Consider the following 10,326-nt stretch of genomic DNA (forward strand, 5'->3'; position numbering starts at 1 on the left):
GCCATCCAACTTCCCGGGCGTTATTAAAATTACTAAAACACAAAATGCAAACACAGCTGTCCTCTGTAGGGAGAATAAACAGGCAGAGAAAAGAAGGAGATAAAACGCCGTGACGTTGGATCCTATCGGCCCAGCACAGCGAGATGGAGGCTGGGTGATTCTCTGGTTGGCACGTGGCACTGCATCGGGCACGAGTTGAAACAATGACACCAGGTGGCAGCTCTCACCCATGGAGGCGCGCGGGGGAGTCAGAGAGGGGACCACTTAGGTACGGAGCTTAAGTGTATCAGCCAACATTTATTGAGCACATTTTTATTAAAGGACTAAAACACAAAATTCAAGGACAGCTGTTACCATTTTTTGCTCATCCGTACAGAAATCAGAGAAAGGACGAAAATACAGTCCTGTGAGACTGGGTCACAGGCACGCCCTAAGCACCCATAGGTCTCATCTAATCCTCCCAATGGCCCGAGGAGAGGGCTCTGATATCAGCCCCGTTGTGCGGGCGAGGAAACCGTAGCAAGCAAACTCCACTTTGAGAAGTGCATTGGCCTCCAGGCCGTGTAGAGCACCACCGGTAAGATTTGTGAGGTTCCTTCACTGACTGTGCGTGACTGGATTCCAGCTCTTTGGTTTATTTTTATTGTTATTGTTATTTTTGGGGGGGGGGGGGAAGAGAGCGCGAGCACACGAGGGACGGAAGGAGAGGGTGAGGGAGAATCTTAAGCAGGTTCCAAGTTCAGCATGGAGCTCGACACCGGGCTCGATCTCACGACCATGAGATCGTGAACTGAGCCGAAGTCGAGTCGGACGCTCAACTGACTGAGCCACCCAGGTGCCCCAGCTCTTTGGTTCATAATCGTATGCAAGTAGGGACTAGGGTAGCAGGAAATGCTGACGTCCAGCATTTCCACGCGTGATTATCCGCTTGATTCTGCCCCAAATGGGGAGGGAGGTGCCATGGTAAGTTGACTGAGGTTAAATCCAGGTTCCGTCTTAGCAGCTGAGCGACTAGCCACAGAACACTTCTTCAATTCCCTCGTCTTGTATGTGGGTGCACCTGTGTGCCGCAGTTAGGAGCAGGGGCTCTGGAGTCAGACGGTCGGGACTTGAACCCTGGTCCACCACTCCTGAACCCATAACCTTGGGAACATTGCCTATGCCCCTCTGTGCCTCGGTATCCTCCTGTGTCACACGGTGACAATCAGCCCTCACCTCATAAGGTCAAGGTGAGGATTGGATGAATTTGTCAGGGTGAAACTCTTGAAACGGGGGCCCGGCACAGGGTTGGTGCTTGAAAAATGCTCTGTGATCATTGTTCACCAGGGTCTCCGTTGCGTGTGCGGCTCCGTGCAGGGTGCCGGGGTGAGTGCAAAGTTGTTTATGTGGGACGGGGCCCCAGGAAGCCCCAGGGGAGGGGAAGGAGACAGAGTGTTCTCATGTGGGCAGCTGGGACTGAGCCCTGGACATTTATATTCTGATTTCCATGCACCTTTGGCCGAGGGGGTCTCAGGGCCGTCAACTGCCAGCGCTTCCGGCCACGGGCCAAGAGAACGCTCTCAGGGGGATGGTCTCAGGATGCCCGGAATGGCAGAACCATGTTTGTTTTTTTCACACCGGCTTCTAGGAGATTGCTTCACATATAGCAAACATTCCATAATGTTTGTGGAAGGAGGGAGGGTGTGGGGGTGTGTAAGAAAGAGAGGTGTCAGATTTAACCACATGGATGTAAATCATCATCAGGGAAAGAATCCATTATCCCTACCAAGCACCTTATAAGGAGCTCAGAAAACCCCATCACGTAGGGTGTTCTCATTGAATCAGAGAGCGCTCACGTAGAAGAGATTTTAAAGGCCATCTAACCCCATGGCTTGATCTGCTCAGAGAGGGAAGTGACTCACCCAAGGTCCCCTGTAGACCCTAGGCCAGAATCCGGGTCTTCTGATATCCCAATGAGGGCCTTTTTCACTATGGAATTGGCTACAAAGACTCTCTGTGGGTTTCTTTCTCTTACTACATAGTGGAGTACCGTCACCTGCCTTAGGGACCATCCTCCCCAGCCCACACATTGTCCTTGGCCTTCAAAGACCACCTCAGACACCTCCCCCACCAAAAATCCTGTCCCCTCCTGCCTCAGGCAGGATCCCCTCCGCCAAGTCTAACTTAGACGCACACAGTCTTCTACCCAGAAAATCCTATTTAAAAATTTTTTTGAATGTTTGTTTATTTTTGCGGGGGGGGGGGGGAGAGGGAGGGAGAGAGAGCACGAGCGGGGGAGGAGCAGAGAGAGAGGGAGACACAGATTCCGAAGCAGGCTCCAGGCTCCAAGCTGTCAACACAGAGCCCGACGTGGGGCTCGAACCCACGAACTATGAGATCGTGACCTGAGCCGAAGTCGGACGCTCAACTGACTGAACCACCCAGGTGCCCCAACAAATCCTATTTTTAGAAACATCTCTCTTTGAGACAAAAGCCCCCTGTACAAGGATATATATTCACAAGTATTCATTGCAGTGCTGGTCATAGTGACTTGATTGCAGGGGGTCTTAGTACCTGAAGACGACCTGACCAAAGCGTGACATAGTCACAGTTATGTGAATGTTCGCTGTTTCTAAATGTTGAGTTGGATCCTAATCCACTGACCTGGAAAACATCCATAACATATTGAGATCGAGAAAACACAGTGCAGAGTAACTTATGTAGTACAATTATATTTTGGTGCAGAAAAAAACCTAAATCCTTACAGAGAAAGGTCAGAAGAATCCCTGTGTATCCATGTTCATATATGAGTCTGCGAGTATGTAGAAAGTTGTGGAAAGAGAAACGTTTGGGCGTTAAGTTGGGGAGTGGGGAAGGAGACCAGGTTCTGGGGGGAATGTCAGGGCACACTTGAAAAGGAGAGGGCACAGCGGCATGTCGGGAGAAAGTGTAGACAATCAGAGTGTGCCAGGGTGTGAAAACTGACCGGGTTCACAGGAAGGCACTGAGCTAGTGAGGTGTGGCTGCGTTGGCCACTTAACCTCAACTGAATGCGGTTATCTTGATACGGTTTTGGTAATAAAGATAACTAAGGAAGCAAACTGATAGATAGAAAGGGGCCCGTAGGCAGAGATCCTCAACACCCACACAGAAGGCTCGATCAGTGTGGAGGGAGTTCCCAAGTGAGAGGTACCGGAGGGCGGTCGTCAGGTCCCTGGGAGCTGGGAACAAATATGGGGACCCAGTTTGAGGATCCGCTGTTCTTTGGCTGGGGTGGGGTAGGGGCAGGGGAGGCCTGAGGCAGCTGGGGTGCCCTTGGGCGGCCTGCCTCCTTCTGGGCAGGGTGGACAGCTGGCCACAGAGAGGCCACGGAGAGGGCATGGAGAGGCCACGGGCCAGAGAAATATTAGGTGGGGATGAGGGCAGGTTTCAGCCTCTGTGAGATGTATGTGGGGCAGTGGTTATCAACAGAGGTGTTGCGGGGCGCCTGGGTGGCTCAGTTGGTTAAGCGTCTGACTTCGGCTCAGGCCATGATCTCACGGTTCGTGGGTTCGAGCCCTGTCCTGTGTAGGTCTCTGCTGACAGCTCAGAGCCTGGAGCCGGCTCCGGATTCTGTGTCTCCCTGTCTCTCTGCCCTTCCCCTGTTCTCTGTCTCTCTCCCTCTCAAAAATAAATAAAACATTAAAAAAAAAATAGAGGTGTTGTCCCCTAAGAGGTGACTTCCGCGGCACAATGACGTGCGTGGGAGCTGGGGATACCAGGTGAGCACTGTACCCAGGGCGGTCCCACATCTTGCTTCTAGAACTGTCTTGCGTCTTGCGCCAGTCTCAAACGTCCCACTGGATGTTCATGGACGTGAACCTTATTCACAATGATCCGAGGCCCAAACAGAAAATGCATTTTACGTGGAAACGATAATAATGCCGTTTGCACTGTCTTAATATTCATGGAGCTTCCTGGGATGCCAACTATGATGTAAGTCAAGGGAAGCTTGTATTCGTTTTGTTCAGAAAAATTTGCCAATGGTGGTTCGTTCACCAACTGGAACCATCACATCACAGGCACCAGTGTGTCTGACGGCATTTGAGAGGCTAACTCACCACCCTTTACGCCAGCCTGCGTGTAAAACTGACCCGGTTCAGAGCGTTCCTGCCAGAGCATTTGCATGTTGAAATATGCATTGTTTTATTGCAAATTACCATACGTAGATTATTTTTCTCCTATTTCTCTTTATGTTGTAGTTAAGCCATTACATCGGATTAGAAAGAGATACTTAGGTGACTTATATTACCTATGAATATTATTTCAAGATACTAAAGTGGAAATCAGAAAATACGCGTTAAAAAAAAAAAGGTGGCATGAGGTCTGACAGGGTTGAAAACCACATTTCTAAAAATCAGCAGTAGCTTCTCTTTTCCCCAGGGAACCTGCGGCCTCATTTAGACACTTTTGAGCTTTTTGTTAAATGGAACTGGACTTTTACTACAAACGAGGATCTTTTCTTTCCTTCTTAAACATCAAGGCTCTTCCTTTGCCAAGATCCCCCTTAATGAGTCTGCTGGAGACCAATGTAATTTTGATCCTTACATCCCCGGGCCGGGTAAATTCTCCTGGAATTGTTTCTACCAGCTCAAGTACTGCTGTCTGGCTCCAAGTTCACTGCAGACACAGCTGAAGCTTCTGTCAAATTTAGGTCACTGCCTGGTGGGTAAATAATTTGTCCCTCCATAGGGGACAGATCAATAATCAACAAACAAACACATTAAGAAAAAAAAGGGGCAGAAACGCTTAGTCATGCAAATCAGGGCAAGGATCTGAGAGGGTAAAGAAAAGAGCCTCATTCTCATGCAACAGCTCCAGCGGGACCCTGGCTCACTGGCCGATTTCTATGAAAACCCTGGGCCCAGAGCAGCGACCACCCCTGCACATTAATGCGCATTAATAAAGGTTTGTCCCAAGTGGAGTAAACACCACCCGTTCCCAGGACACCAAGAAGCAGAAAATTATCCAGAGGTTAACTGGGTCATTAGCGGTGGCACAATGCGGGTCATTCGAGATGTAATTTCGTCCCCTCCAGCTAGAGGCTCCAATACAGCCACCAGTTCTCACAGCGGGGGGGACAGTGACTTGGCTGCAGGTTGAGGTCTCTTGGATACCAGGCCCAGAGTCGTCATGATGATTCACGGCCCCTCTGACATCACAGGTGCTTTTGTGATGCAAAGTCACGTGTTGTCCAAACACACAGGGGACCTGTGAATGTGTGTGTCCTTGTTATGTGCACGGCCACAAAGTGGGACGGACAGATGCACACACGGGACTAGATGAATAACCGGATAAGTAGCGGTTAGATGGCTGTCCCGAAGCCTGGCTTCTCGCACAGCAGCGTGCTTTCACCGCACGGGCACCTGGGAACTTGCAGGGATAAAGGGCCACAAATCCGAGGGTTACAATTACACGTTCTGCGTCTGTTCTGCCTTTACCTCCCGTGTGGAAAGTGTGTGACGCAAACAGGCGGAGAAGGAGGCTCAAACGGGCAGATTTCACGTAGGCAGAACCAGAAAGGAATCGCCAGGCAGGGGACCCCCTCGTCAGCGTCCCCTCCGCTGGCTCGGGGAAGCCTGTCACAGGATGCTACCTGGGTCTGGAGATTGGGTAGCAGGTGCGCGCCTGTGACCGGTCCCCCTCCCTGCTCCTCATTCTGAGGTGCCCCAACCGGATGGCAGAGGCCGGGGAGGTGAGGAAGGAGCCAGGCGGGGCTGGGGCCGTCCGGCTTAGCCGGCCCTGGGCTTCTGGTGAGAACAGCGGGGGCCTGCCTCCCGCGCCCCAGCACCCTCCCCACCCACCCGGAGGCCCCTTCCTGCCCAGAGTGGGGGCTCTCTCTCCCCCCGAGAACCTGCGTGACCGCTCGGAGATGTGCCCGGGTTCACAGGCCCTGGGGCACGTGGAGGCCTGTCCCCCCCCCCATCCCCCTTGCCCCAGACCCCCTGACCTCCCTTCTGTGCCACTAACGTGCCAGGTTCGTCCCCACCCAGGGCCTCTGTGCCCGCTGTGTGGCCTCCTCCATGCTGTCCCAGCTCACCTTCCAGAAGCTGCCCCTTCTCACCCTCCAGGGCTCTGCCAAGCGTCACCCGGTCAGCGAGCCCCCTGACGGTGCTGTCCGCCCAGGCCCCTCCCGGCACGCGGCCCCCTGTCTCTTCCGGGTGCCACTCCCCACCATGGGAAGTGACCTCGAGGGCACGTGTCCTTGCTGTCACCTCCCTCGCCCTCCCCGCTGCACTGTGAGCTCTCAGGCAGCAGGGACGGCCCCATACTGCTAAGCCCCAGGCTCCCAACACCTGCAGCCGTGCCTGGCCCAGAGGCGCTGCCCGGAACGTGCCTGGGGGGCGACTCCGTGGCTGACCTGGCGTCAGCCGTCCTGGGCTCAGGTCCCGCGGGCTGTTTGCTGGCCACTGACGGTGGCACGGGGACGCCTCCTGTGTGGGTCCAGGCTTCCTCCTCTGTGGAGAGGAGCTGGTAGCAGAGTCCCCATCTCCCATGACTGTTGGGAGGCTCAGAGACAGAGGACACCTGCATCGAGGCTACGGGGACGGGAGCGGCCCTGTCACTGTCCCAGTGAGCACCTGGGTGGGGGTCGGGGGCCAAGGCTCAGGCTGAGGAGACTCAGTGCCCGTGTGCCCGTGTGTGGGCACATTTGTGCCTATGTGTGCGTGTGTGTGGGTGTGTGTGAGTGTGTGTGCCATACGTGTGCGTGTGTGTGTGCTCGTGTGCATGTGGGTGAACGCTCTTTACTATTCCACTGCTCTCTCCCCATGAACATCCGTTACTACTCACTACGTGCCAGCCTCTGTTCTAGATGCTTCACGTTAATTAACTCACTTAATTCTGATGATCGAACCTACCTGTGATTGTTATCACCCCCATTCTATAGATAAGGAAACTGAGGCACAAGGAGGCTAGGTTACTCCTAGCAACTCCAGCAACTGGTGTGTGTGTGTGGGGGGGGAGGTCCCAGCTGGGACAGAGAGCTGGCTCCTGCACAGGCACGAGCCCCAGCTGGAAGCAGACAAGGACGTGACTTGACCCTCCATGGGGCAACATTTGTTCTATTTCCCTTGAACTTGGCAAGGCCTAGGGGGTCCCATGGTGAGGTGATTGATCTCGCCAAGTGCTTCTGAGCAGAAACATCTAGCTGTCTCTCTATGCCCCTTCTCCCTTCTTTTATACAGACAGAGCCCTCAGACCCTCAGTGGGACAGGGGGCTGCTAGAACAGAGCACGACTCCTTCCCTGTGCCTCTGCTCGGGGTGGCCTGTGACTAAGTTCTGGCCAATGGGCTGGGAAGAGAAGTGAGGGGTCTGACTTCCAGGCTTCAAAGTGAGAGACTTCTCTTTCCTTCCTTCCCCCTCCCCACTGGCTGGAATTTGGACCTGGAAGAGGGCCATCTTGGTCACCTGCATGAGCACAACACCCCAGAAAGAGTGGGACAAGAAAGGGGCAGAGCCTGGTCCCCAAACCCTTGGAGCTTTCAGGAAGGGGTGGAGGAGGGTGAAGTGGAGGACAGAGCAGGGCACCATTTGGGGTTGAATCTTTGTTCATCAGGCGTTGAGGCTCCTCTCCCTCCTCCCACACAACCTTCCTGCCATCCGCCCTGGGGTGAAAGTCCCTCCTCCCAGCCTGTCCTCCAACCCCCCGTAGTCCCTGATCCACAGGAGTGACCGGCCGTGGGGTCTCCCCTGCCCCTTCCCTGACTGTGCTCCGAAGTCACACTAGCCACATGTCAAGGGCCCTGTGATGGTGCAGTGAATGTTTACCCCACCGGACGGGCAGATACAGAACATGTCATCATCGCAGAATGTTCTCGTGGACGACGCTGGCCAGACACACAGGTTTTGGATTGATAAGACATTGGGTGGGAAAGAGGCACCGGGCAAGAAGGGACTGAGACACAAAGGGGGCTTTGACCAAAGGCCTTCTGTCCAGCTCCTTCCGGGGACTGGAGCCCTGTTACGGCCCCAGGGAAACAAAAGAGAATTAGACGCAGCCCCAGGCCTCAGGGGGTTCCTGGCCCAGCCTGGGGGTTGGGGTGCAGACAGGAGAGAAGGAAGTGAATAAATCAACAAACAAGACACTTCCAGGAAATAACAAACGTCACGTGCACAGCAGAGTGGGGGAATATAATGGGGACTCTGTCTGCAGGGGGGCCGGGCTCGGTTTAGCGAAATCTGTCATCTCTGGACAACCCAAGATTGCAGGCCAGGGTGACGTCAGAGCCTCGGGAGGGCGAGGAGCGTGATGCTCCAGAGACCAGCTCCTGAAAGGCGGGGAGAGCCTGGGTCAGGGCACCACTGAGCTCTGGGAACTAGGACGCGCCCCCCCTCCCAGAACTGGAGGTGCGCTGGGGCCCCCAGAGAGCAGAGAGGACCTGAACTGCAGCAGGGGTCGCGGCCAGCAGTGGAGGTTATTCCGGGGGCGCATCAGAGTCTGTTAGGAGGGACGTGCCCTGCCCTTGACCTGACACTGGCTGGGGGTGGGGGCTTTTCTGGGTTCCAGCTTTGGAGGCCTTACCATCTCTCCCCTTGGAGCCTCTGCCACGAACTTTCTGGGTGCTCAGGGCGCTTTGCCGTCGGGGAGGCGGCAGCTTCAGCTCAGCAGAGGCCCCGAGAGCCCCCCTCCTTGGAGGTCAGCAGGCAGAGCCCTTCGGCCACCACTGCCTTTTTATCCCCAGAACAAAGCTGGCCGGAGGCCAGAGCCTTTGACGGGTGGGCAGCGGCCTCCGGAGGCCCAGGGGGAGCTGAGAGGCCGGGAGGGGACAGGGCCCCGCAGACCTGGGCGCTGGGGTGCAGGAACCGGCCCTGGAGGCAGCTGCAACAACAGTTCGAGCCCCGGCAGGGAGTGCCAGGCAGGTGTGTTTTCCTTGAACAAAGCCTCAGGAATAAAGGTGCCGAGAGTTCCCTCTGCGGCAAGAACTTCCCGTTTCCTCATGTGCGGGGGGCACAGTTACGTCATGGGGGTTTTAAAACAGACCAGAATGTGTTCTTCTGGCAGGAAGTGAGCAAAACCACCCCCGGTGACCGTTCCCTGACAGTTCAGTGAGTTCAGCCAAGGGGAAGGACCCACGGGGCAGCGGGCGAGGCCCACCCAGGATGGTCACAAACTCAGCAGGTGTAAATGTCCTCTTAACTCCGGGCCGGCTGGAGATTTCCCAGGGGCCACGGACACTTCTGCCCCAAACCGAACCTTCTGCTGGATGCTCGTGGTGACGCGACCCAGACCCGACTCAGGGGCTCAGGCCCGGGGCCTCAATAGGCTCACGCACTGGTGTTGGTGGTCGGGCAGAGCTGGGTCTGGGGACTCAGAGGCCATCCCGTGGGTTGGGCTGGTCTCCCGTGTCCCCCTGCACCGCCCCTGGGGCCGGCCCCCTGCAGACTCCCCTCGGGGCCGGGCAGCGGCAGGTGCCCCCCGCGTGGTTCCAACCCCCCACGGTTCCAGCTCCAGCCCCACACTCGCTCAGGTCCAAGTGCAGGGACACGAACAGGATGCCATCAGAGCCCCAGAGTCACTGACGGCCGGCTGAGGTCTCTCCTGTCACCGAGCCCCTTGTGGGGCAGTGGTGGCTCCTGTGGCCCGCCTTTCCCCGAGGGCCTGGGTTCGGGGTCCCGTGGACAGAGGTAAGAAGGTGAATTCTCAAATGGCAGCCAGGTTCTGCTTACACCACAAGGGGAAGCAGACGTCAGAGGGCACGAGAGGTGTTCGTTCCGGGAAGGGAACGCGTAGGATGCCCACCGCACCGCCGGAGAACCCGAAGGCATCCGATGGTCGGAGCGGAAGAAGTTCTGCCGATTCCGGATTCACGTGTGGAAGCTTGAGCCCACCTGGGAGTGAGTAACCGAGAGCGTGGTCACTGGGTGCAGGGTGGCGGCTACGTTCTGTGTACATCAGAGAACAAGTGAGTTTGGGGACCCCAGTGCCGTGCAAGCGGGTCACAGTGAGTGGACCAGGCGCCTCGGTTATCAGGGGCCAGCTGTGCGTGCTTCTCCCAGCCAGGACCCCGCTCAGCTCAAAGCCACGGAAACCAGCTCCAGGAGTTTGACCGGTGGTGGTTGACCTTACTCCCGACGAGCAGGTCTGGGGCTGCTGTGGGGGCCGAGTGATGTCACCAAGGCTGGCTCGTTCTGCTGTCCTGCCCTCCCTTGGGCGTCTCTCGTGGCTGCAGATGCTGCCACTCTTTCCCAGCCAGGGAGGAGGGAGTGGGAGGAGGAGGAGGAGGGGGGAGGGGGAAGAGGAGGGAGGGGGAGGAGGGGGAAGAAGAGGAGGGAAAGGAGGAGGGAGGACGGAGAGGAGGAAGGAG

The sequence above is a fragment of the Felis catus genome, chromosome A3, assembly GCF_018350175.1.
Source record: "Felis catus isolate Fca126 chromosome A3, F.catus_Fca126_mat1.0, whole genome shotgun sequence".
NCBI lineage: Eukaryota > Metazoa > Chordata > Mammalia > Carnivora > Felidae > Felis > Felis catus.